This window comes from Perognathus longimembris, chromosome 1 (genome assembly GCF_023159225.1).
Source record: "Perognathus longimembris pacificus isolate PPM17 chromosome 1, ASM2315922v1, whole genome shotgun sequence".
In the NCBI taxonomy this organism is placed as follows: domain Eukaryota; kingdom Metazoa; phylum Chordata; class Mammalia; order Rodentia; family Heteromyidae; genus Perognathus; species Perognathus longimembris.
In genome coordinates, this window is record NC_063161.1 from 61,221,226 (window position 1) to 61,248,761 (window position 27,536).

A 27,536-nucleotide genomic window follows, 5' to 3' on the forward strand; every position below is an offset into this window, starting at 1 on the left:
GCTGAACACATATGCTTTTATTCCTTCAATCCTGGAGTTTAATGCTTTGCACACTTGCTGATTTCTCATAACCAAATCACTTAAGCTCCTTGAGCCTTAATTCATCTATTTGTCGAATGAAAAGAGTACAACTGAAAATGATGATGTTGTAGGAATAGTGTAAGGAATGGTCAAATGAAAGAACATACAATAGCTTCCAGAGTTTACAGTCTCTAGCTCCTGTACCAAGTTGGTTATTGTTACCATATAAATGTGCTGCTGGCTGGCACCATAGACTATGTATTTTTGGTTTAATTTTTGTTGCTGTTTTATTTATTTATTTCTTTTGTCAGTTGTGGGTCTTGAACTTGGGATCTGGGCACTATCCCTGAGCGTTTTTGCTCTAGGCTAGCTCTCTACTCACTTCCAGTTTTCTGGTGGTTAATTGGAGATAAAGATCTCACAGACTTTCCTTCCCCAGGCTGGCTTTGAACTGCAATTTGATCTCAGCCTCCTGAGTAGTTAGGATTACAGGCATGAGCTACCAGTGTCTGGCAACAAATACATTTTTTTTTTTTTTTGGCCAGTCCTGGGCCTTGGACTCAGGGCCTGAGCACTGTCCCTGGCTTATTCCAGCTCAAGGCTAGCACTCTGCCACTTGAGCCACAGCGCCGCTTCTGGCCGTTTTCTGTATATGTGGTGCTGGGGAATCAAACCTAGGGCCTCGTGTATCCGAGGCAGGCACTCTTGCCACTAGGCTATATCCCCAGCCCCCACAAATACATTTTTTTAAGTTTAATATTCCCATCTACCTTCCAATGTTTTGTTTCCCTGCAGTATTGCTCAAACAGCACACAAGGCTCACTCGTGAATTTAATTCACCAATGTATATTTATAAACATACATAATATTAGAAAATCAATTAGCATTAGAGTTAAGACTCACATTGTTTTCACCAGCGAATACTGAGTAGCATTTGTGGATTGGAACACAGCATTTTGATACCTGGATCTACGCTATAATCTGCCTACAAGCCATTCTTTGTCTTTAACCAGTTTCCATGAAACAGATTCTACCCCTTTACCTCTTTATCTCTGCCATTTTTTTCTGTCTCTGTTGGTGAAACCTTTCTATTATTATCAAGTATGTAAAGTATGTATGGATGTATGTGGATATATGTGTGTGTATGTTTGTGTGTGTGTGTCTGTGTGTGTGTGTGTGTGTGTGTGTGTGTGTGTACAGTTTGAACTCAGGTTCTGAGGACTGTCCTTTAGCTTTTATTCCCAAGCCTCAAGTTCTACAATTTGAGCCATATCTATGCTTCTTGGTGGTTAATTAGAGGTATGAGTCTCATAGACTTTCCTGCTTGGGCTGGCTTTGAATCTCGATCCTCAGATCTAGCCTCCTGAGTAGCTAGCTACCAGGTAGGAGCCACCACCTTCCAGCTTATAGGTGAAAAATATATATTGAATCTTTTGTATGCTTTCTCTTTGATTGCTACTTAGTCCAAGCTATAATCATCACTTGCCTTAGGCAACTGCAACAATTTTCTAAAACATTTATCTGTGTAATGCAACCAAAATCCAACCATGGCACCTAGAAGACTATTGTGCAGTGATCTACTATGATGTTGTGGCCTGTCTCTCTTCACCAGATCACAGCAGGTCCTCTACCATGACAAGACCCATGTGCCCCTTACTCACTGCATCCCAGTCACCTCGAGCATCCTCATGATTTTGGGCAATGCTGTAAGTACAGGCTGAAGTTTTTTTCATCTAGAATGCTTTTCTTCTGGCTCTTTCCTTGGCTAACTTCATACTAGCATTGAAGGTATTGCTTGAATTTTACTGTTGGGAAATTTTCCTGATCAACTTTCTAACCCTGCCTCCCTCCCTCCCTCCCTTTGCTCCCTTCCTCATTTCTCTCCCTCCCTACTTCCCTTCCTTACTACCTTTCTTTCTTGTGCTGGTCATAGAGCTTGAACTCTGTGCCTGGATGCTGTCCCAGAGCTTTTATGCTCAAGGTCAGTGCTCTACCACTTGAGCCACAACTCCACTTCTGGCATTTTGGGGTAGTTAATTGGAGATCAGAGTTTCAACCACCAACCTGTCCAGGCTGGCTTTAAACAATGATTCTCAGATCTCAGCCTCCTGAGTCACAAGGATTACAGGCATGAGTTAGCAACACCTTGGTAAAGCCTTCCTTCTTCTTTTTTTTTTTTTTTTTTTTGCCATTCCTGGGGCTTGGACTCAGGGCCTGAGCACTGTCCCTGGCTTCTTTTTGCTCAAGGCTAGCACTCTACCACTTGAGCCACAGTGCCACTTAGGGCTTTTTCTGTATATGTAGTGCTGAGGAATCAAACCCAGGGCTTTATGTATACGAGGTGAGCACTTTACCACTAAGCCACATTCCCAGCCCAACCCTTCCTTCTTATAAACTGTGATTCATCCTCATAATCCTCTATTCCTTTGGATAGAACTTTGAGAATTGCTTTTAAATATATTCTTACATTAAAATATTCTCCCATTAAGCCCATTCTTATATTTATGTAATGTTTGAACCTTAGGATGTTAGGGATCATATTTTTTATTAGCTTACATTAGTTACAGGGGAAAGGTGGTTCATTGTACCATCACACATACCTACAATGTATTGCAATCTCATACCCTCTACCACTCTCTCTACGTTCTTCCCTCCTTCCTCAGGTTCCGTTTTGACTGTCTCCAATCTCTTTCATTGACCTTTTATTTTTGCCAGTCCTGGCTTGCACTCAGGGTATGAGCACTGTCCCTGGTTTCTTTTTGCTCAAGGCTAATGCTCTACCACTTAGCCACAGCGCCACTTCTGGCTTTTTCCTTATATGTGGTGCTGAGGAATCAAACCCAGGGCTTCATGTACACATGGCAAGCACTCTACCACTAGGCCATTATTTCCAGCCCCTCATTAACCTTCTTCTTAGCCCCAAACCACTCACACTCATCCCCATTCTGCAACAGAGATATTCTCTCTCTTCCTCTCTCTCTCCCTCCTCCTCTCTTCCACTCCCTCCCTCCCCTTTTTCATCTCTGACACTTGTTTTTGTCTCTTTTGTGCCAGTTACTACATACATAAGCTTGTACTCAGGGTCTGGGCACTGTTTTGCTCAAGGATAGCTCTCTAACTCTTGAGCCACAGCTCTACTTCCAGCTTTTTCATGGCTAATTGGAAATAAGAGCCACAGATTCTCCTGCACAGCCAGCTTCAAATCAGGATCCTCATATCTCAGCCTCCTGAGTAGGTAGAATTACAGGCATAAGCCACCAACACCTGGCAATTATTTCTTTTGTCCTACCCCTAGCCCCTCTATTCACCAACAGCTTTTGTAGAGGTCTTGGATGCTGTTTTCACATACTTGCAACAATGCATTTCACAATTATAAACACCTTCTTTCTTTTTGGATCATAGTGTGTATTACTCTTTGTATCTCTGCTATTTATCAGTGCATTTGGCACACAGTGTTTCAAAATATTTTTCTGAATTCATAGGTCAGTCACTGGAAGAAAGTATGATTGCATTAGCTATTAATAGGGTCTGATTCTTTTAAGATAGGGGAAATTGACAACCAAGATCTAATAGATATGGGTGGCCTTTTGAATTAAATAATTTATACTAAATTTCAGAACTTTGGCTATGGATTCTTACATCTTAGTTTCTGTCTAAAATAGTTCTTCTTTTGCCCAGGGACACTTACTTTCTTGGCTTAGCAGAACTGTTCTATCTTTAAATCTACCTTGATACTTGGACGCACATCCCTCTGACCTCTTTGTCCTGTGCTGCATAACCTGTTGTGACACTGTGTACACATGCATCCACACTTAAACAAGAGACTGTCGCTCTCTCCATAGCCCTACTTAAGTTATGTCCCTCTTGAAGTTATTTTTGTACAAGATTTCCCACCTACTCTTACAGCCTAAGACAGGACATCCATCAACCATGATTAATTCTAGTTAGCTCTAGCCTTCTCATTCCACTTTATTGGGGAAAGCTCAGCTCAGCATCATGAGACTGCTTTGTGAGCTACCACAAAACTTATCAAACATTAATGAGAGAACAGATCACTTGGAAAACTTGTTTAGAATGTAGATTCCCAGGCTCCATTCCTAGAAATTTTTATATGTAAAGTGAGATGAGATTAGGGATATTAGTTTATTTTTCTAGCAGGCTCCCAGGTAATTTTCAATGTTGATGCAGCCATCCATAGAACCATATCTTGGGGTTTTTTTGTTTTGTTTTTTTGGGTGGTTTTTTTGTTGTTTTGTTTTGTTTTGTTTTTTGCCGGTAGTACTGGGGCTTGAACTCAAGGCCTTGAACTCTACCTTAGTTTTTTGGTGTTTTGTTTTTTTGTTTTGTTTTTTTTTCACACAAGGCTGGTGGTCTACTATTTAAGCCACACCTATACTTCCGAGTTTTAGCCAGTTATTTGGAGACAAGAGCCTAATGTACTTTTCTGTTCTAGTTGGGCCTGAATTGCAATCCTCAGATCTCAGGCTCCTGAGTATCTAGAATTACAGGCATAAGTCACCAGCACCTGCCTCATGGAACCATATTTTGTTGTTTTTTTTTGTGTGTTTTTTTATTCAAATTTTTATTATCAAACTGATGTACAGAGAGGTTACAGTTTCATACGTTAGGCATTGGATACATTTCTTGTACTGTTTGTTACCTTGTCCCTCATACCCCCTCCATCCCCCCCTTTCCCTCCCCCCCCAGGTGTTCAGTTCACTTACACCAAACAGTTTTGCAAGTATTGCTTTTGTAGTTGTTTCTCTTTTTTTACCCTGTGTCTCTCAAATTTGGTATTCCCTTTGAATTTCCTACTTCCAATACCAGTAAACACGGTTTCCAATATACTCAGATAAGATTACAGAGATAGTGTAGGTACAACCACAGGAAGGTGATACAAGAACATCATCAATAATAGAAACTACACATACACATAGGACGCTGAAAGTAGTTACAACTGTGATATAACAATTGTTTCCATAACATGGAGTTCATTTCACTTAGCATCATCTTATGTGTTCATAAGGGTATAGCTATTGGGCCTTGTGATGCTCTGCTATGGCTTGCCTAAACCTGTACTAATTATTCCCAATAAGGGAGGCCATAGAATCCATGTTTCTTTGGGTCTGGCTCACTTCACTTAGTATAACATTTTCCAAGTCCTTCCATTTCCTTACACATGGAACAATGTCATTCTTTCTGATAGAGGCATAAAATTCCATTGTGTATATGTACCACATTTTCCTGATCCATTCGTCTATGGAGGGGCATCTGGGTTGGTTCCAGATTCTCGCTATGACAAATTGTGCTGCGATGAACATTGTTGTGCTGGTGGCATTTCTGTGATTTTGCTTGTGGGCTTTTGGATAGATACCCAAAAGTGGGGCTGCTGGGTCATAGGGCAGTTCTATATTGAGCCTTCTGAGGAATCTCCATACTGCTTGCCAGTGGCTGAACCAGTTTACATTCCCACCAACAATGAAGTAGGGTTCCCTTTTGGCCACATCCCCTCCAACAGTTGTTATTATTAGTTTTCTTGATATATGACATTCTTGCTGGGGTGAGATGGAATCTCAATGTTGTTTTGATTTGCATTTCCTTTATGGCCAGTGATGTAGAGCATTTTTTCATATGTCTCTTGGCCATTCTCATTTCCTCATCAGAGAAGTTTCTTTGTAAGTTTTTAGCCCACTTGATGAGGGGGCTATTGGTTCTTTGCGGTTTTGTTTTGGAAGAAGGTAATTTTTTTAGTTCTGCATATATTTTAGAGATGAGGCCTTTGTCTGTTGAATGTCCAGTAAAGATCTTCTCCCAGTCTGTGGGCTTTCTGTTTATCTTGCGAGCTATGTCCTTTGCCATGCAGAAGCTCTGCAGTTTGATGCAGTCCCATTTGTCCAACCTTTCTTTGATTTGTAGCCTTTCTGGGTCTTTGTTAAGGAAGTTCTGTCCTGTGCCAAGGAGCCCAAGTGTTTCTCCTACTCCTTCCTTTAGTGTTTTGAGGGTGCCTGTTTTGATTTCAAGGTCTTTAATCCATTTGGAATTGATTTTGGTGCAGGGTGATATATAAGGATCTAGTTTTAGTTTGTTGCATGTGTTGAGCCAGTTTTGCCAGCACCACTTGTTAAAGAGGCTATCTTTCTTCCATACTATTGTTTTAGCTCCTTTATCAAAGATTAAGTAGGCGTAGTTCTGTGGGTTCAATTCTGGGTCTTCAATTCTGTGGAACCATATTTTGAATAGTATTGTTTTCATAGTTCAAGACAAATTTGCTAAAATCTGGTGCAAATCCAGTACCTGAGGTTTTTAAAACACTACAATTGCTTTAACTTTTCCCTAAGAAAAAGAATCATGACCTAAGCTATTTATTCATTCTTAGTACTTACTTAAGCTATCAGATTCCTTTCATAATCCATTAAGCCCTCTCTGTTTATAAATCCTTTCCTTAAGAAAAAAGTGGCTATTTATGTTTTACTCTGTGATACTTAAAAGCACAGTTTTGCTCTGCTTATGAATCACCAATTATATAGCCGAATGGTTTTTCATCAGGTGAAGATGTGCAATTTTATGAGTGAAATCTCATATGTTACAGCCTAGTTATGATCCTGGGTATGACATTTACTAGCTGAAAATTCAGTATCTCTTCTGCCAGATTAGAAACAAAGTAATAGCTGTATTTATAGCATCTATGTCATGACAATGTTGCAGTGGTCGATATGAAGGAATTTGAAAACTCCTAGTACATAGGAATATTAAAATTTTTAGCCTGTGGCCAAGTTCCAGTGGTTCACTTCTGTAATCCTAGCTACTCAGAAGGCTGAGATCTAAGGATTGAGGTTCAAAACCAGTCCAGGCAGACAAATCCAAGAGACTGAAATCTCCAGTTAACCAGTAAAAAGCTGGAAGTGGAGGTGTGGCTCAAGTAGTAAGAGTGTCAGCATTGAGCAAAAATGCTAAGGGAGAACACCAGGCCCTGAATTCTATATCTATAGATAATAGAAATTATTTTAATTCATATAATATGAATTATATCTATATGCAATATGAATATAATATACATATATATACTTGGGTGTTTTTGTTTAAAGATATTTATTTTAAGTCATTAGCTCACTGGATGTGGGTATGGGGTTGGCTAGTCAGAAATCTCTAAGAAGCCTGGAAACACTAGTTCAAGTCTTGAAGCAGAATTTCATATTTTTTCCTGTCAATGATAAGATAATACTTTCCCATATAAAGAAGGGTAATATGCTTCACATAAAGCCATCTGGTTGTAGAGATTTAATCACATCCAAAGTGCCTTCACTGCAACATCTAAATTAATGTTTGGTTAAGTAGCTAGGATTTAAAACATAGCCAGTTTGACACAAAATTGATCAACACCAATCCTTCATATCCGCAAAAAAAAAAAAAAAAAAAAATTTTCTCTTGGTATCAAGGACTTCTTGATTCAACCCAAATCCTCTCTCCTAATTCCTCCCTCTTCAATCAGGAGATTAGTTTTCAAGTTCACCTTAAAGAAGTTTTTGCCAATCATCACGCCAATCTTTCTCCAATCATTAGTTTCCAGTGGAAACTGTCAGAAATCATCTTTTTCTTCTCAATTGTCAGAGTCATTGTAACTTTCCTGCCTCTCTGTTGTAATCCTTAGTACATGTCATGTGATTGTTGAGCATAGGCTGTCTTTTTATTTCTATTCTCCACAAATACTCAAGATATCTACTCATCTTATTAGGTGAACTCTTAGCAAACAGATTTAAATAACAGCTACACCTATGTTTTAAGTTTTAAATCTTTTCATTTGAAGGAAAGCCATTTTTAAGGCATAACATATTACCAAGTTAGCCATTTCATCTTAACAGTGATGACATCTAAGGATTGTAGATCAAAGCCATCAGAGAAAGGAAAGTCCATGAGAGCTGATCTTTAATTAACCAGCAAAAAGTAAGAAGTGGATCTATAGCTCAATTGGAAGGGCAGTATCCTTGAGTGAAAAAGCTAAGAGATAGCACCTATACTGTGAGTTCTAGCCACAACACACACACACACACACACACACATCCATATTGTTTAATAAATTAGAGATTTTGTGTTTTGTGCAGTATATAATTTGGGTAAAATATCAGATGAATATGCTTTTTACTGACAATTTAATTAGTTCCGTTTCACTTAAATTATATATTTTTATTCACCAGCAATTTAAGGTACACACAAAAAGGGGGATTATTCATTTTCAGATTCAAGGGACAGGCTATAAACCAGCAGGAACTCAGGCAATCCAGCTATCACTGTATCTTGAGAGGAATAAAACACTATTCCACTCTGTACTGGCTGGCACAGCTCTTCACCAACAATCCCCCATTTAAATATAAAAACAAACTGGTCTTTGTGCTTTGTTTGTGCCCTTACCAGTGCATTACTCTCAAAGCACTCTAGAAATACAAAATCATGTTGCTCTCTTTTACAGGGATAACTAAGAAAAAGAAAATGTCACAGAAAGTGTTGCTCAAAGTCCCCAAACCTCTCAGTTAGTTTGGTTCTCTAGCAGTATAAGCACAGAACTATGAAAGCAGATTTCTTCTTTTGTCTATGTCCTGAAGATTGTTTTATATATCTGAAATAACACTTTGAATTATGAAACGATTACTAGACACATGGTAAGATGAAGAGTTTAAATCTACCCATACCACACTCCTGGCCATCCTTCTGAGGGTTCTGGCTCCTCACATTACAGGGAAAGATATGTATGTATGTATGTATGTATGTATGTATGTATGTATGTATGTATGTATGTATGTGGTTGTACAAAGGAAATTCAATTCAGCCTGTCAGTTTATGAGTACCATGTATCTTGAGCAGTGTCACCCCTTACTTTGTTCTTCCTCCTCTCTCCCAGCCACACCCCTCCTCTCAATTTTCCTAGTTCCATTTTCATATATGTACATTGGATATTAAGACTGAATTCTCCCGGCCTTCCTGTCTCTGTCTTCCTCTCTCCTCTTGACTTCCCCCTTCTCTCCCACCTTGACAAAACATGTTTCTGCTTTGCTTCCTAGCATTCATTTTGTTAAACTGCACATTTGTTACTCAGAGGAATTACACCATGGGAATCCTCCCATGGATATAGCAACATGATAGAGGCACAATAATTGATGGACTGGTATTTGGCTTTTAGGTCTTGCTTGACTAAATCTCCTCTCTTCATCTGGGTCCGAGCCCTTGCAAGGACTCAACAAATTTCACAGATCTTGTGAGCTTTGTTGTGCACTTGGTTTCATTTCCCCCTATATAAACCTTTAAAACCCCTCAGCCTATAAGAGAGACACTGTCTCTAATTAGTTAAAGAAAGCTTCTCTTAGGTTTGTCCAGAATAAACCTACTCTGATCATTGGGTTTGTCTCCATTCTCCTTCTTCTGTCTCCTCAACATCATTTGCATAACACTAATAAAACTAAGTATGAGATTCAGAGTTAGCAGAAAGAGTAGATTCTCCTGAGCGAAGATGAAGAAAGTTCAGGAAAGCTTCCGCTCAATTGAGCAAAAGAATCAGAGTAGACATTCTTCAGAAGACAGACAAGGAGTAATTCCAAGAAGTAGAAGCTTTTGAGACGCAATAAGAAATGATAGTTCTGGCTTATTCCCTATGAAGAATTATAGAGTACTTGGCAGAGAAGGACAAAGCATTGTTTTCTTTCTTATGAATTTCAAAATTTGATAAGTCCAAAGTGCTTCATGACCTGAATCCACACTATCTATAAGGCCTGATTTTAGCCACACAATTAGTACTAATTGCCCTTTAACAAATACACAAATGAATAACATTTCCTAAATATTGATATGCAAGGAATTTTCCCAAGGTTTACAGAACATAAAGACAAAAGGATATAAAACTAAAATATACATAATAAAATAATGTTAAATTAAGATACAAATGAGAGATACAATAATTAGTCAATATAGAAAATATCAGAGAGGTGCAACCTTTGGAAATTGAGAATGTCTACTTTTCACTACTTCAGAGGTAGGCCTGTGATCTCGAAGCTGTCTGCATTAGTTGACAATGCTTTCCCTTCCTTGCCTTTTTTCTTTCTTTGTTTTATTTGTGATAGTAGAGGAGCTTGAACCAAGAGCCTCATGCTCTCCTGTAACATTTTTGCTCAACACTGGTGCTCAGTAGCTTGATCTACCCCTGCACTTCTGGCTTTTTGCTGGTGAATTGGAGATACTAGTCCAAGGCTGGATCCAAACTGGGATCCTCAGATCTCAGCCTCCTGAGTGGCTAGGATTACAAATGTGAGCTAATCATGCCAGACCCCTTCCCTATCTTTTAAAATGCATTAATTTCCTTTTGTTACATACCTAGCCTTTATCTAAGAAAAGGAAAAGAAACTGATTAGTGAAAATTTTTCAATGCTTTCATGTCATCAACTATTTTTAGTATGTTCTATGAAATATCTATTGTAATCTTCACAAGTCTTTCAATGATCAATGGATGAATTTGCCCCTCATCTTTTTTCCATTTTTTTATTTTTTAAAGGATTTTAGTTTATTTTTAATTGACAAATTAAAAATGTATGTATTTATAGTATATAACATTTTGATGCAAATAAACTCTGTGGAATAGCTAGCTATTTAACATGTGCCTTCACTATATGTGTGCATTCACATACATGTGCACTATATATATGTGCATTCACATATATATATATCATTTTTGGTTAAAAAAATCCACTTAAAGTCTACTGAGCAATCTTAATCTCTAAATATATTTTTCTTTACTGTAGTCACCAAGATATACTATGAATTTCCTGCACTTTTTCTAATTGAAGTTTTGTGTCCTTTGATCCAACCCCTGCACTCCAAGTTTCTATAAATCTCCATTAAAATTTTTTTTAAAATTTTCATCATTGTTACTGAAAAGGCAATGTACAGAGGGGTTACAGGTACATAATTCAGAGAAAGAGGACATTCCTTTTTGAACAATTTTTTTCTTTATTGTCAAAGTGAAGTACAGAGGGGTTACAGTTCATATGTAAGGCAGTGAGTACATTTCTTTTTCAACTTGTTACCTCCTCCCTCATTTTTCCCCCTAGTTCCTCATCTTACCACTAGAAATGTGGCGTTCAAGGAGCTTAAGCCTTGAACTCAGGGCTTTCACTTGGCTTTTTCTCTCATAGCTGGTATTCTACCACTTTTTTTCTGTGCAGGAGAGAAGTTTATTGCAAAGTGGGAAAAAAAAAAAGCTGCCAGGAAGAACAGATGGAGAGCCACACAGAGGCAAGGAGCAGGTTATTTGTTTTGGCTACTTGGGGCAACTCCTTTTATTCCCTCTTTGGGAGGGAATTGCGAATTAGGTGGGGAAGTGTCAGTTTCCATGAATGCCAATAAGCATATCTTCAGGAGCACCGCCCCAAAACTGAGAAGGCTTGTTGGCAGGGCACAGGTAGTTCAGGCCTGTAATCCTAAACTATTCAGCAGGCTGAGATCTGAGGATCATGGTTTAAAGCCACCCCAGGCAGGAAATTCCATTAGACTCCTATCTCCAAATAACCACCAAAATGCCTGAAGTGGAGCTGTGGCTCAAGTGGTAGAGCACTAGCTTTGAGCACAAAAGCTCAGAAACAATACCTAGGTCCTGAATTCAAGCCCCAGAACTGGCACAAAAAAAAAAAAAAGATTCGTTGGATGGAGACAAGTAAGTTTCCAAGAATACGGACCAAAGCTTTCCCAAACAAATCCCCCAACAACATCTGCCCTAACTATTAGGAGAATTTGTATATTTGACATGTAATTGAAATGAGTAATTGTACATATATATTTATAATATATAAATATATACACATATGTATAAACACAGATATCCACATATACACAGATACATACATGTATATGTATACATATACACATGTGTGTATAATATACATATATACAGTCATAAATCACTACAGAAAATAATATCATAACATCAGTTAAGCAAATGAAAGACCAGTGAGATCTTTGTAAAAGTGACATTTTCATTTGTTAAAATGCTGAAAAGAGGCAGTTGACAAGCTACACACACACACACACACACACACACACACTCACTCACTCACATAAATAATACATAATATATTATATACATGTATTGGAGTGAAGAAATAATTCCAAATGTTTCCAAAAAAAGAAAAGCACTTAAAGTGAGTAGAAAATTATGACCTCTAACTGCAATAGGTAATAAAAATGGTTATAATCATGCAAAATAAAACACTGGAGGAAAAACATTCCTTTCTAATCCTAGTCCTTTCTCACAGGAGGCTAGGATGCTTCCCTTCAGCAAGCTGTGCCTTTCCCTAAGTCAAGGACATCCTTCAGGAGGAGGGGGCCAAGGCAGTCATAATATTCAATGTACATAAGCAAAAATGGAACCAGATAACTTGAGAGGATCGGTGGGGTTGAAAGAGATGGGGAGAAAGATGAAAGGAATGATATTGATCAAGACACATTGTACTCAAAGGGCACATATTTTCTTTCACATAGGAAGTTAGGTCAAATTTATAAATATATATGTAAATACATACAGAGAAATATGTATGTATGTACAAATGTATGGTATATGCAAGGGAGGATTCCATTGGTGTGACTCCTTTAAGCAACGAACTTATAGTTTAACAAAATCAATACCAGGGAGCTGGAACTCAAGGTGTCAGCAGCAATTAAGGTCAAGAGGAAGGGAGTAGATGAACGAAGAGAGAAAGGCTGGGAGGATGAAGTCATAATATTCTATGTATGTAGGTGAAAACTGAACTAGGTGGGGTTGGGAGAGATGGTAGAGAGTGAAAAAGGGGTGACACTGATCAAGATGCATTATTCTTGTATGCTGGCAGGTCCAACTGAACCCCCTTGAAGATAATGAGAAGAAAGGAAAAGACAGGAAGGAGAAGGGGAGGGAAAGAAGGGTAAAGAAGGGAAGGGAAGGGAGAAAAGTGGGAAAGAACAACAAAAAAAAGAAAAGCCCTTCACTGTTTCAAAAAGGCCTCCTTGAAGAACAATTTAAAACCATTGTCAGGAAACAGGAAGAACTGGCTTGCTGGAATCTTTTATCATGGAAGAAATTTTAAAGGACTTTTCTTATTTTTCTATTTAGTTACTTATTTTAAAGGACTTTAGAAAGAGTTGAAGAGCATCTATGGAGAAATAAGAGACATTCACAGGGCTCTGTGTCTTCCCTTGGTAACTGGAAAAGAAACAATACAGAGAGAACTCCCCCCTGAGGATGGGATCTGATTTGAGTGATTGAGGCGCTCTCTCTCTCTCTCTCTCTCTCTCTCATATATATATATATATATATATATATATATATATATATATTTTGGTGCTAGAAATAGAGCTGTGGCTCAAGTAGTAGAGTGCCAGCCTTGAGCCATGCTAAGGGACAGTGTTCAGCCCCTGAGTTCAATCTCCAGTACCAGCACACACAGAAAACGAGAGGCGAATTCTCTCTCGCGCTCGCTCTCTCTCTCTCTCTCTCTCTCTCTCTCTCTCTCTCTCTGTCTCTCTCTCTCTCTCTCCTCTCTCTCTCTCCTTCTCTGTGGGCTACTGAGCACAGAATCTCAGACGTTCCCAGTGCTGCCAGGACGTGAGGACAGGACATCTGTGAGTTGGCAAGGAGCCACAGAGAGAGCAAAAAGAGCAAGGCCCAATGTGGCGCTTGACAGGGAGACAATTGCTAGTTCCTGTTTCCTCATTTAGGTAGTCAATAGATGTTAGGTAGTCCATAGATATTAGCTGAACGCTTTAATATAGAGCTCAAGTCTTCCAAGAGTTCTACTAGTGGAATGAAGGCAAAATATCTCAGGAGTAACGGTTCACAGGAGTGAAGTGCAGAATGTGGCTTCCTCAACATGGGACGGCCCTCCTCAGGAAGCTGTGGGAGACAGCTATTGGCTCTGGACCTTCATCTCTGTTATCTTTAAAGGTAGTGTGTGCATCACTAGCTATATTCAGGGTAAAATGCCAACTTGGAGAGGCTTTAACAGCAAGTGGCATAAGTCTTTCATGGATTAGTATCTACCGCTGGAAGGGGCTTCAGAATGCTACATAATCTGACAGCAGCTGGCACACTCTCCTGCTAGACAGGATGCTTGTGGTCTTCCTAAATGCAAAACTGTGTATTGCACATGAGTTGATATCAACCAGGTCTTTCTGCCTAATACGTACCTATGACTTTACTTTCTATTCCAAAAGAGAAATATCATATTTATACCTGAAATGTTTTTTTTTTTTTTTTTTTGGCCAGTCCTGGGCCTTGGACTCAGGGCCTGAGCACTGTCCCTGGCTTCTTCCCGCTCAAGGCTAGCACTCTGCCACTTGAGCCACAGCGCCGCTTCTGGCCGTTTTCTGTATATGTGGTGCTGGGGAATCGAACCTAGGGCCTCGTGTATCCGAGGCAGGCACTCTTGCCACTAGGCTATATCCCCAGCCCTGAAATGTTTTATTATACTGGTTTGAACTCAATGTTATGATTGTACAGTAAGTTTAAACATTTATTTCATCCTTAGAAGTATTGGCTACTGAATCCTATAAGGGCAATTTGTTGCTATATTTGACCTTAATTTTCCTGTATTTGTTTTGTACTCTAGAATATGATTAAAGTTGTCATAAATATCACAAATCTGTAACTATAATTCTGATACTAAACCTAACAAAAATAAAAATATAGAGAAATGAGAAGAGGTGATAAGGAATAAAATTCTAAACAGTACTGGGAATGTGGCTTAGTGGTAAAGTGCTTGCATAGCATGTATGAAGCCCTGGGTTTGATTCCTCAGCACCACATAAACAGAAAAGGCCAGAAGTGGCACTGTGGCTCAAGAGGTAGAGTGTTGAGCAAAAAGAAGCCAGGGACAGTGCTCAGGCCCTGAGTCCAAGCCCCAGGCCTGGCAAAAATAAATTAATTAAAAAATAGTAAACAATCAGATTTTTAAAATAATGAAGAGAATGTTCCCTTGAGTGAAAGAACAGTTACAACATTATGCAACCAGGTTTTTAGACCTCAGCCCTACTGTCCAGGACTCTCAAGTCAGGTCTGACTACTCTCCCCCTTATGCCAAATAAAGAAATTTGATGAAGGGCAGAGAAAGATGTCTTACATTGCAGCCATGAGAAGAGAGCACTTCAGTACATGTGAAGTATAGATATTAGCTTCAGGTTAAATAGGGAGAATTAGGGGCAGAGGATGAGAAAGGTATGGACACTTTAAACAGTCCAAGTCACAGGTGGCCTGGTTGGCCATTATCTCAGTCTTTGTCCTTGGAAGAGTTATGGGGAATTGCTAGCATTGTATTACTGAAACAGAACAGTCACAAGGTGGTCAAAGTTTTTGGTTGCTTCCTAAGATGATAAGAAGGTATTGCTTGTTTGAGAAAGAGATGGCCTCTCACACAAGATGCTCATCAGCAAAGAGGTTTCTCAGTGAATTTTCTCTTTCCTCCTGGAGCCCAAATAATTGCAAAAGGATTGAAGAAGATAATAGCTCAAATCAAAGGGCACAGATGCAAAGTTGGGGAACTTTCAGCGAACTGACAAAGTATTTTTTAATTTGTTTTTCTGTGCTGGTCCTGGGGCTTGAATTCAAGGCCTGGGTACTGTTCCTTAGCCTTTTGTGCTCTTGGCTAGTGCTGGACCACTTAAGCCACAGCTCTACTTCCAGCTGTTTTGTGTATCTAACTAGAGGAAGAGTCTCACAGACTTTCTTGCCTGGGCTGAACTGGAACTGTGATCCTCAGATCTCAGCCTCCAGAGTTGCTAAGATTATAGGCGTGGCCCAAAAGCATCTTACAATTAACAGTAAAGAGAGACTGAAGGTGAACCATAGAGAGGAGGGGACAATTAAGCTAAATCCTGAAGGACTGACTCTACTAGCCCTGCTCAGTTTACATGAAGTGCATACCAGCCCTGTTACACTAGCAGTCCTGGTTCTGTGTAGTAATCAAATGTGAACTTAGCAAAAATACCAGACTTATAATAAGTCATGGGTCCATAGAAGTATTTCAAATTTTGATTGGACAAGGAATAGTAAATTATCAAATATCAAGGATGCAAATGCCCAAAGTAAAAATTCTGCATGTGCTCTGGGCACATGCAGGCACATGCCTGCAATCCTACCTACACAAGAGGCTGAGATCTGAGGATCTCAGTTCAAAGCCAGCCCAGGCAAGAAAGTCCATAAGACTTATCTCCAAGTGACCATCAGAAGTGGCACTGTGGCTCAAAGTGGTAGAGTACTAGTCTTGAGCTGAATTGCTCAGTGATATCGCCTAGGCCTAGAGTTCAAGCTCCACGACTGACAAAAAAAAGAAAAAAAGAATTCTACATGTTCCCAGCACATTTCTTCCTAAAGAAATATATATAGAAATACTACAACAATGATAACAATAAAATTATTTTTAAGTTGAGCATTAGAAAAATACATAACCCATAACCAAAGTACATAAAGTAAAACATGAAAATACTAATTTTGAAAAAATTACTACATGAGAAATCTCAAAGTTCAACACAATATTAGATGTAATTTAAAAAATGATATTAAAATTTATGAATATGTGTCCTTGCAATATCAAAAAATGTTAGTAAAATCCTATCTACAAGTTGGGAGACATGTTATTTTTCTTATTTCCCAACCTTTTTCCAAGTATGCATTTTTTTTAAATTAAAGAGTTCCTATCATAAAAGATTGCACACATATTTTCTCTAACATTTATAGGAATCTTTTATGTTATTTCCTCCTTTCTGACATAAAAGGATCATTAAGTGATTTGCTTTTCTACTCTTATGAGTGAAGATTTAAAATTAAATTTTTTTAATAAAACTGAAATGCTACATATTCTTTATTACGTATATACATGCCAGTACTAGAGCTTGAATTTAGGGACTGGTACTGTTCCTTAGCTTTTCCACTCAAGGCTGGTGCTCTACTCCACTTCTGGCTTTTTGCTAGTTAATTAAAGACAAGTGTGGACTTCAAAACTTGGGCTGAAGGCTGGGGATATAGCCTAGTGGCAAGAGTGCCTGCCTCGGATACACGAGGCCCTAGGTTCGATTCCCCAGCACTACATATACAGAAAACAGCCAGAAGCGGCGCTGTGGCTCAAGTGGCAGGGTGCTAGCCTTGAGCGGGAAGAAGCCAGGGACAGTGCTCAGGCCCTGAGTCCAAGGCCCAGGACTGGCCAAAAAAAAAAAAAAAAAAAAAAAAAAACTTGGGCTGATCTTTGAACTAGGATACTCAGATGTCAGCCTCCTGAGTAGCTGAGATTACAGGCATAAACCACCTGTGTATATATGTGTGTGTGTGTGTGTGTGTGTGTGTGTGTGTGTGTGTACATATATATGTATACATATGCCTCGCCATTTTGAGAAAGAAAAGAAGCCACTATTTCAAGTGATTAAGATGTCTAAGCAACTTAAGTGTTATTCACTGATTGGTAATTCAGTAATCAAAATGCTAATAGTTGGATTAGAATTTCATGTCTTTCTTGCCAAATTTCTGCTCAGAATGATCACATTAGCATGAGAGCAGAAAGTCATGCTTAAAAAACAGATTATCTGCATCTGAAAAAGTCAACCTCAAGCTAATCACTAAAGCAATAATTACATGGCAATTAATATTTATCTCCATGGTTATTACACTAAATAATCTGTGGAGACCTGAAATATGTAGGAGACAAACATCTCACCCCTTATAGATTTTCTAATCTCATTTGGTGTGTTTGTGTGTGAAAAAGAGAGCAAGAGAAATAAGCCTAAAAATTAAGAACATAGGACAAGCAAGAGATGAAACTAAAACATACAGTGTATTCTCAGTAGAAAGTACTGATAGGTCTTTTATGTATATAATCTTTTTGTTTCTCAAAAAAAAAATGTATAAAGTGTCTAATGTGGGGAACTCCAAAGGAAGAGTTGTATTTTTGTTTTGCTTTTTGTTTTTGTTTTGGCTGGTCCTGGGGCTTGAACATCCTGGGACTTGTATACTGTCCCTGAGCCCTGAGCCCCTTTGTGCTCCAAGCTAGTTTTCTACAACTTGAGCCACAGTGCTATTTCTGGCTTTTTCTACATGGTTTATTGGAGATAAGTCTCACAGGCTGGCTTGGAACCAAGATCTTCAGATCTCAGCTTCCTGAGTACCTAGGATTACAGGTGTAAGCTACTGGCACCCAGCAGAAAAAGCATTTTTAGGGAACATAGTTTGTCTTCTAAGAGGGAAGGCCCAATCCTTGACCTAGTGCCTCCATCTTGTTTCTGGGTATCTTGTTTTGTTTCGTTTCCTTCCTTCTGAGCTATTCTCCATCTTTCTCCCTTATGGTACTTAATTCCCATGAACAACCTGGATTGACAAGGAATATCTTAAGAACAAAAAGAGTAATACTACTTTCTATGTGTTAAAAGTAAAGTCAGTGGTGGTCCATTTTCAAGACAAGTCATTGCGTTCTGAGTAAAAAATTACCAGTAACTTCAGACATGATAAAATCCATGCCAGGACTGATAAAAAGGGGGCAGGGGGCCAGGTCGATTAGCAAGAATGGACCACAATAAAATTAGAAAACAGGTAGAAATGATATGTGCCACAAAGCACAGAAAGGCTTTCTTTCTCAAAAGAACAAGAGTAGGAGGATAGAGAAAGCCAAACACCCACTTCTAAAATTCAACCAAGCTCAAGAGGTGCATGCTTTTTTTTTTCCATCATGGGGCTTGAACTCAGGGACTGGGCACTATCCCTAAGCTGTTTTGCTCAAGGCTAGTGCTCTACCACTTTGAGTCACAGCTCCATGTCCAATTTTCTGGTGCTTGATGGGAGATAGGAGTCCCATGGACTTTCCTGCCTGGACTAGAATTTCAATTGAACCACAGTCCTTGTGTTTCAGCCTCTTAAATAGCTAGGATTACAGGTGTGAGCCACCAGTCAAGGCTAAGAGGTATATTTATTTCAATTACCCAATAGAAGGTAATATAACTGAGTTGATGGCCAGGGGAGAAGGTAGACCCCGCATAGTATTCAGACCAATGAAGAACTGGAGAGGGATATCCATGCACTAGGTATAAAATTGCTTGTTATAGTCTTGGAGAGTGTGCCTGCCATCTAGCAGACACCTAACTTTGCAATACTTCCATGAATGTATTGCTTTGGGGACACTTTCTGTCTGTCCTTTGAGCTTGGATGGGTGAGTGCATTTCTCACATAAAGAACAAAGACTTCTTTGGCAACCACAAATCCTTGTGTGGCAAATTCAGAGATAATGGTCTGAGGTAATCCCCAACCAGACCACAGCCAGACCAGGATGACCTGGACTACTGCCATGGAAATCCTTAATCCTTGCCTTTTTTTTTTCCTTTGCTGTACAACACTGAGCCTGCTATAAGCACTTTGAAGATGGATCTCAGGTCATCAGAAGTCTGTTCTTCCCAGTGTTCTTCCCACACTGGACTTCACCCTTGTTTATCTTCTTTATTGGCCTTCCAGGATGGATGGCCCAGCCTAGCCCATTGGGCATCCTTGGAGCCAGAGTTATGGTCCTAAATCCTGTAAACATCTAGATAGAACATTTTCTTAATGGTCATTTAATTTTTCCCTACTCACTTGGTAGGTACTTATTTCCCCAGAGAGATCAACAATAGAATTTTTTTATTTTAAAATTGTTCATTTATTGTCAATGTGATGTTACAGTTTCATACGTAAGGCAGTGGGTACATTTCTTGTATAACTTGTTACCTTCTCCCTCATTTCCCCACCCTTCCCCCTCCCTAGTTCCCTCTCCCCACCCCCCCCACTCCATGAGTTGTTCAGTTGGTTTACACCAAATACCAAACTGTTTTGCAAGTATTGCTTTTGGGGTCATTTATCTTTTTATCCTTTGTCTCTCAATTTTGATATTCTCTTTCTCTTCCCTAGTTCTAATACAAGTATATACAGTATCCAGAATACTCAGATAAGATACAGTGATAGCACCGGCACAACCACAGAAAGGAGATACAAGAGGAACAACAACAACAACAAAAGCTATGGTTTCACATGGCATATTGAAAATGATTACAACAGTGATATAACTCTCATTTCCATAGCACGGAGTTCATTTCACTTAGCATCATCTTATGTGTTCATAAGGGCATAGCTATTGGGCTATTGTGAGTCTCTGCTGTGACTAGCCTAAACCTGTACTAATTATTCCCTATGAGGGAAACCATAGAGTCTATGTTTCTTTGGGTCTGGCTCACTTCACTTAGTATAATTTTTTTCCAAGGCCTTCCGTTTCCTTATGAATGGGGCAGTGTCATTATTTCTGATAGAGGCATAAAATTCCATTGTGTATATGTACCACATTTTCCTGATCCACTGATCTACTGAGGGACATCTGGGTTGGTTCCATATTTTAGCAATGACAAATTGTGCTGTGATGAACATTGTTGTGCTGGTGGCTTTAGTGTGTTCTTGCTTGTAATCTTTTGGGTAGATGCCCAAGAGTAGGGCTGCTGGGTCATAGGGGAGCTCTATGTTTAACCTTCTGAGGAATCTCCATACAGCTTTCCAGAGTGGCTGAACAAGCTTACATTCCCACCAACAATGTAGTAGGGTTCCCTTTTGGCCATATCCCCTCCAGAATTTGTTATTGTTAGTTTTCTTGATAATGGGCATTCTTACTGGGGTGAGGTGGAATCTCAATGTTGTTTTAATTTGCATTTCTTTTGTGGCCAGTGAAGTAGAGCACTTTTTCATGTGTCTCTTGGCCAATCTCATTTCCTCTTCAGAGAAGTCTCTTTTTAAAAGGTCTTTAGCCCACTTGTTGAGGGGGCTGTTGGTTCTTTGAGGATTTGTTTTGGAAGAATTTAATTTTTTTTAGTTCTGCATATATTTTAGATATGAGGCCTTTGTCCATTGTATGGCTGGTAAAGATCTTTTCCCAATCTGTGGGCTTTCTGTTTATCTTGCAAGCTATGTCCTTTGCCCTGCAGAAGCTCTGCAGTTTGATGCAGCCCATTTGTCCAACCTTTCTTTGATTTGTTGCATTTCTGGGCCTTTATTAAGGAAGTTTTGTCCTGTGCCAAGGAGCCCAAGTGTTGCTACTATTCTTTCTTGTAGTGTTTTCACAGTATCTGATTTTACTTCAAGGTCTTTGATCCATTTGGAATTGATTTTGGTGCAGGGTGACCTAGTTTTAATTTGATGCAGGTGTTGAACCTGCCAGCACCATTTGCTAAAGAGGCTGTCTTTCTTCCATCCTATTTTTTTAGCTCCTTTATCAAAGATTAAGTAGCATAGTTCTGCGGGTTCGTTTATGGGTCTTCAGTTCTGTTCCATTGGTCCTCAGGCCTGTCCTGTGCCAATACCAAACTGTTTTTATTACTATAGCTTTGTAATACACCTTGAAGTTTGGTATTGTAATTCCTCCAGGACTGTTCTTTCTACTTAGGATTGTTTTCAGCAATAGAAATTTTTATGACCTGTTAAATTATGGCTTACTCTCCTTCACTAACAGTGGGTCACTGAAGGGCTGACAAATTTTCCAAGAGATTGTTTGTAGTCACAAACCTACCCTTGAAAGAAATTAAAGTTATTTTGCAATGCACAGGTGGCTCATGCCTGTAACCCTAGTTACTCAGGAGGCTGAGATCTGAGGATTGCAATTCAAAGTCATTCTGGACAGGAAAGTCTGTGAGGCTCTTATCACCAATAAACTACCCAAGAAAAGCTAGAAGTTGTTCTGTGACTCAAGTGATAGAGCACTAGCCTTGAGCAAAAAAAGTTCAGGAAAAGTGCTCAGACTCTGAATTCAAGCCCCAGGGATGGCATGTGTGTGTGCATGCACACACACACACACACACACACACACACACACAATAAGGTTATTGGAACCCTCTTGATATATTTCTGCACTTGATTGAGTTTGCTGGCAAGAAAGCATATCAGGAGCCATCAAAAGGTTATCAATAGGCAAAGAAGAATATGACCATTACCTCAGACTCAGAACCATGATTTAGAAGCTTTTAAGAAAGGGTTGCAGTTGGCAGCCTCTACAGTTCTGGCCACTGTACCTTGGGGTACACTGTACCAGGGGTACATTGAAAAAACAGTGGTAGCAGAGCTTCTTCTAGATGACAGATGGGATCATGAAGCCTGTCAGTGAGCGAGTGTCAGCTTCAGCCAAGATGTTCCTGTGTAGTTGGAATATACTAGAGTACCAGTTAACTATACTAGCTCTATGTATTGTTGATCAGTCACAGAAAGCAATGGATGTCCTGGGCTTTTTAAAACTGAAAACCTCATATGTGATAGAGGGTTTTTGAACCATGCCTACAGTCTTTTTTTTTTTTTTAAGATACAGTCATGCTTTTTTTCCCAGTCATCCTGGACCACAATCATCCTACCTGTGCCTCTGAAGTAACTGGGATCACATGTTCATTATCACACCTTGTTTATTGTTTGACATGAGGTCTCTCTAATTTTTTGCCCATACTGGCCTTGAACTGTTATTTTCCCATCTCTGCCTTCTACATAGCTGGGATTACAGGTGCGTACCACCTCAACTCAACTAGGAGGATGGATTTCCTTGCTTATCAGATTCTATATTCAATGGAGTATGTAAGCCTCTAGGAAATTCAGACAGTGGAGGTGGGGATAAAGATGACCTCACAAAGGAGGCAGTGAACTTCCTGTTTGTATGTGCAAGTCATATTTATAGTCATATACTTTTATTGAAATATAGTAAGTGTATTTGAAATCCAAATGCCTTTATTGTTTTAGTGATGAAATGCTGGCTCAGAGAACCCACGTGGTTTGCCTAAGAAGTCATATATGATAATTTGAAAAGCCAGGGTTGCATTCCATTTGGCACTGAAATTCAATCCTCTATATAACAAATACCAAGACTTTTTATCTTGATAAAACACCCAGATAAAATTGTACATCAAGCAAAATCCAATAAATCATTTAGAAAATTCCATATAAATGCTTTCATGAAACTCTGAGAAAATAAAACCTAGTATTTGTTTTATGGTTCACATTCACTTTATTTCATCCTTCATTACATCTGAGGCACTAAATCCCTCTGTGCCTATGTGGAATTCCTTTTTATTTAATAGGGAATTATGTTGATGGCCTGAAACTAAAAGTCATGAGGTTTTCTTATGTTAGTCACACCCAGGAAAACAAAACAATTGTTTTTCATATCTAATCTATAATTCAGTCTAATTGATGAGGATCTCAAGTTATTAAAATTGAAACACAATGGTGTGTGTACTGAGTGGTCTCTAATGGCACTGAAAGGTCCAGTAGGACTTTAAAACATCACATTGTTCCCAGAAGTATTATGTGAAGTGCAATGCTGTTGGCTCATGTCAGTAATTCTAGCTACTTAGGAAGCTGATCTGAGGATGAGAGTTTCAGTCCAGTCTGGGCAGAAGAGGCTGTGAGATTCCTATCAGCAATCAACTAGAAAAAATAACTGTGGCTTAAGTGGTAGAGCTCCAGTCTTAAGCCAAAAACCAAGTAAAAGCAAGAGGCCCTAAGTTCAGCACTAAGCCACCCCCCAAAGCAAAACAAAACAAAAAACAGTGCTATGTAGAGTAGTAATCACTAGTGTTAAATAAATTTCTGTTGGTTGACACTAGCTGACAAGCACTGGGTAAATTACATTACTTAAAAGAATCTATGAAATTGTTGGGGGAAAACATACAAAATAAAAATATATAAAGATACAAAACTTTTAAAGTAGTATGCAAATGAGTTTATCTTGTAAAAAAGTAAAGAATGACTTTATGCTTATAACTTCTAATACATGAAAAATTAATATGAAAGAAATCCTGTTAGAAGCACAACTTTTTCCCTCTCTATTTCTCTCACATACTCTCTCTAAATGTGCTTATACAGGCTCAAGACTGGTGCTCTACCACTTGAGCCACACTTCACTTCCAGCTTTTTCCTGGTTAATTGGTGATGAGTCCCATGGATTTGTCTGCCTGGGCTGGCTGTGAATCTTGATCCTCAGATCTCAGCTTCCTGAGTAGATAGAGTTAAAGGCATGAACCACCCTCCCTCACTTCTCTAGCTACTTAACAGTTCTTTGTGGTTGGTGCTCTTCAGGCTAATTTTTATGTGTATAGATGTAATTTTCTTGAAATTTATCCGGATTCACTTATCTTAGAAATTTACCTCTGATGACTAGATAATTTCTACCACTTGAGCCACAGCTCCACTTCTAACTTTTTTGGTGAATAATGAGATTCATGGGTTTTGCTGCTTGGACTGCCTTCAAATCTCAATCCTCAGATCGCAGCCTCCAGAGCAGCTAGGATTACAAGTGTGAGCCACTGGTTCTCACCCTAACCTATTTATTTTAAAATTTAAAGCTGGAATTTGCCATCACACAACAAAGAATTTCTTTAACTTCTACCCAGTGCCAATGAATCTGGAAGCACTCTAAAATTCTGGATATGGTTTAGTGGACCACACTGATGAGTTCTGACACCATAGATGAATGAAGACTAACTTACATTTCTCAATCACAAGGGCAGATTTGCTCCTTCCCCATCAATGGAAGCATCTATATAAGCATATTTTCTTGATACAGCTTGACAGTGGTATGTTTCTTCTAGACCTTCTTCTTGAAGTGCTACCATTTAGGATTTCTCAATGGAGGACTTCGCTTCTGGGTTTCAACTTGGACTAGTAGAACGTATATCTTACATCCCCAGCTTTACATTTACCACTCTGAAGTCCCAGTTTCACTTCAACTTAATTCCTTTTGAATTCTTTGCTTTTTTCTCCTAGCAGCTCAGAAAACCATTGGGAAAGCAGTTTCTTTCTTTTTATTATTTGGCCAGTCCTGGGGCTTGGACTCAGGGCCTGAGGAAAGCAGTTTCTTATATTCATATTAATAGAGTTTTTCTGATCACCTGCCAGAAAGAGAACTCTTAGTGTAGTTTTCTAAACAACTCACAATCTGTTGTCAAAAAATAGAAGTGACTCATCTCATCTGCCTATACAGCAAGGGTTCATTGTCTTAAATAATAACTTTTCCTCTCAACTATTTTTTTGTGCCAGTAGTAGAGCTTGAACTAAGGGCCATGAGCTCTCACTGCACTCAAGGCTGATGTTCTACCACATGAACCACACCTCCACTTCTGACTTTTACTGGTTAATTAAAGATAAGAGTTTCTCTTACTTTCCTGCTCTGGCTAGCTTTGAACTGTGATCCTCAGATCTCAGCTTTCTAAGTGGCAAGGATTATAGGCATGAACCACTGATGTCTGGCTTTATTTTTCAATTAATATGATATTACAAACAAAGAAACAAACCCTCAATAAAGTGAAGTTTAAGGATTAGGCATAGGAAGCAAGAAATTTATTCAGTTTCTATCTTATTACATACAGTTTTTCAAGCTTAGCCATATTTTATTCAACTACCTGATAATTATATTTAAAACACCAGCTCCATATATTGCTATTTTATATTAATTCTTCCAGAGGAATCACCCACTTTAACATTTTAATAAATAAAGTTACTGGCGTTAACGTCCTATCTTTACATTTTTCCTTTAGCCAACTTCCTATGTCCCATAAGATCCAGGAATCTAGGCCCGCATTGATACTTGAAAAGCAAAACAGGGAAACCAAACTCATTTTCTCCAGAGAAACCATTAATACCTCCATTTCTTTTTATTTTCCCCTTTTTTATTAAAGGAGAAAGCTTAAGACATCTCTCTGTTTTTCTTAATTCCTTGTAACTAATCTGTCATAAATACTGTCATTATTTGCTTATGAGTCCTGGCTGATAGCATATAGAACTGCCTTTTTATTTCTTCTGCCTCTTGTCATTTCGTGTGTGTGTGTGTGTGTGTGTGTGTGTGTGTGTGTGTGTGTGTGCGTGTGTGTGTGTTGGTACTGGGGCTTGAACTAAGGGCCTGAGCAATCTCACTTAGTTCTTTTGCTCAAGGCTATTGCTCTACCAATTGAGTCTCACTTCCACTTCTGGCTTTTTTGCTGGTTAATTGGAGATACGAGAACTTTCCTGCCTGGGCTAGCTTTGAACTGCGATCCCCAGATCTCAGCCTTCAGAGTAGCTAGGATTATAGACAGAAGCCACTGACACCTGGCCATAGGTTTTTGTTATCTTTGAAAATTGAAAAAAATGTTATAAAATATTAAAAAGAACAAATAACACCGAGTGCTTATCACAGACCAAATACTGCTGGGTTCTCAGCTGTTGTATCTGTGTTTGAAATTTCCATTACATACAGTTCTTTTTTTTTTTTAATTTTTATTGTCAAACTGATATACAGAGTGGTTACAGTTTCATATGTTAGGCATTGGATACATTTCTTGTACTGTTTGTTACCTCCTCCCTCATTCCCCCCATGAGTTGTTCAGTTGAATTACACTAAACAGTTTTGCAAGTATTGCTTTTGTAATCGTTTGTCTTTTTTACCCTGTATCTCTCGATTTTGGTATTCCCTTTCAGTTTCCTAGTTCTAGTACCTGTATACACGGTTTCCAATGTACTCAGATAAGATACAGAGATAGTGCAGGTACAACCACAGGAAGGGGATACAAGAGGATCATCAATAATAGAAGCTATGGTTTCACATCGCAGGTTGAAAGTAATTACAACAGTGATATAACAGTCATTTCCATAACATGGAGTTCATTTCAGTTAGCATCATCTTTTTTTGTTCATAAGAGTAGAGCTATTGGACTCTTGTGATCCTCTGCAGATGCCCCTCAGCAGACGAATGGATCCGGAAAATATGGTACATATACACAATGGAATTTTATGCCTCTATCAGAAAGAATGACACTGCCCCATTCATAAGGAAATGGCAGGACTTGGAAAAAATTATACTAAGTGAAGTGAGCCAGACCCAAAGAAACATGGACTCTATGGTCTCCCTCATAGGGAATAATTAGCACAGGTTTAGGCTAGTTACATACAGTTCTGACACATATTTTTATTCCTTAGAATTCATATGCACAGAAGCAAATATAAATAGTTTACCTTGAAATTGTTCTGAAGTCAGCTTCAGAAATGATCCAAGGTGTTTCTCTACAAGTGAATAATAAGAAAAATGACAGTTAGTTAACTTGAACATTAAATTTTGTTTACTTACAGTAATCATAATACATTTACCAAAGGTCATATGTACTTTAATCCCCTAAAAACTCTTAAGTGTGTGCTTTGACCATTACTACATGGTTTCAGAACATTCATAAACCAGTAGCTACTTTTTTGTTGTTGTTGTTGTTATATTTTGTGCTGGATACTAGGGCTTGAAGTCCAGACCTCATGATCTCATTTGTCTGTTTGGCTCAAAAAAACGTACTCTATCACTTGAGTCCAATCTCCACTTCTAGCTTATTCCTAGTTAAATGGAGATGAGTCTCATGGACTTTTCTCATCAGGCAGGCTTGAAACTGTGAACCTTAAATTTCAGCCTCCTGAGTAGCTAGGATTACAGGTATAACCCACCAGTACCTGGCTGGTAACTACTTTTCAG

At 38.8% G+C, this 27,536-nt stretch overlaps 1 protein-coding gene across 2 annotated transcripts in view; it reads right to left on the minus strand.

The window, feature by feature from the left end:
• Positions 1-27,536, minus strand: part of Cntn1 (contactin 1) — a 289,165-nt gene that overhangs the window by 175,362 nt on the left and 86,267 nt on the right. For both annotated transcript variants that reach the window (XM_048366305.1, XM_048366333.1), the window contains exon 2: positions 27,038-27,085. The gene's annotated coding sequence lies outside the window, so the exon portion shown is untranslated. The remainder of the gene's footprint in view (positions 1-27,037; positions 27,086-27,536) is intronic.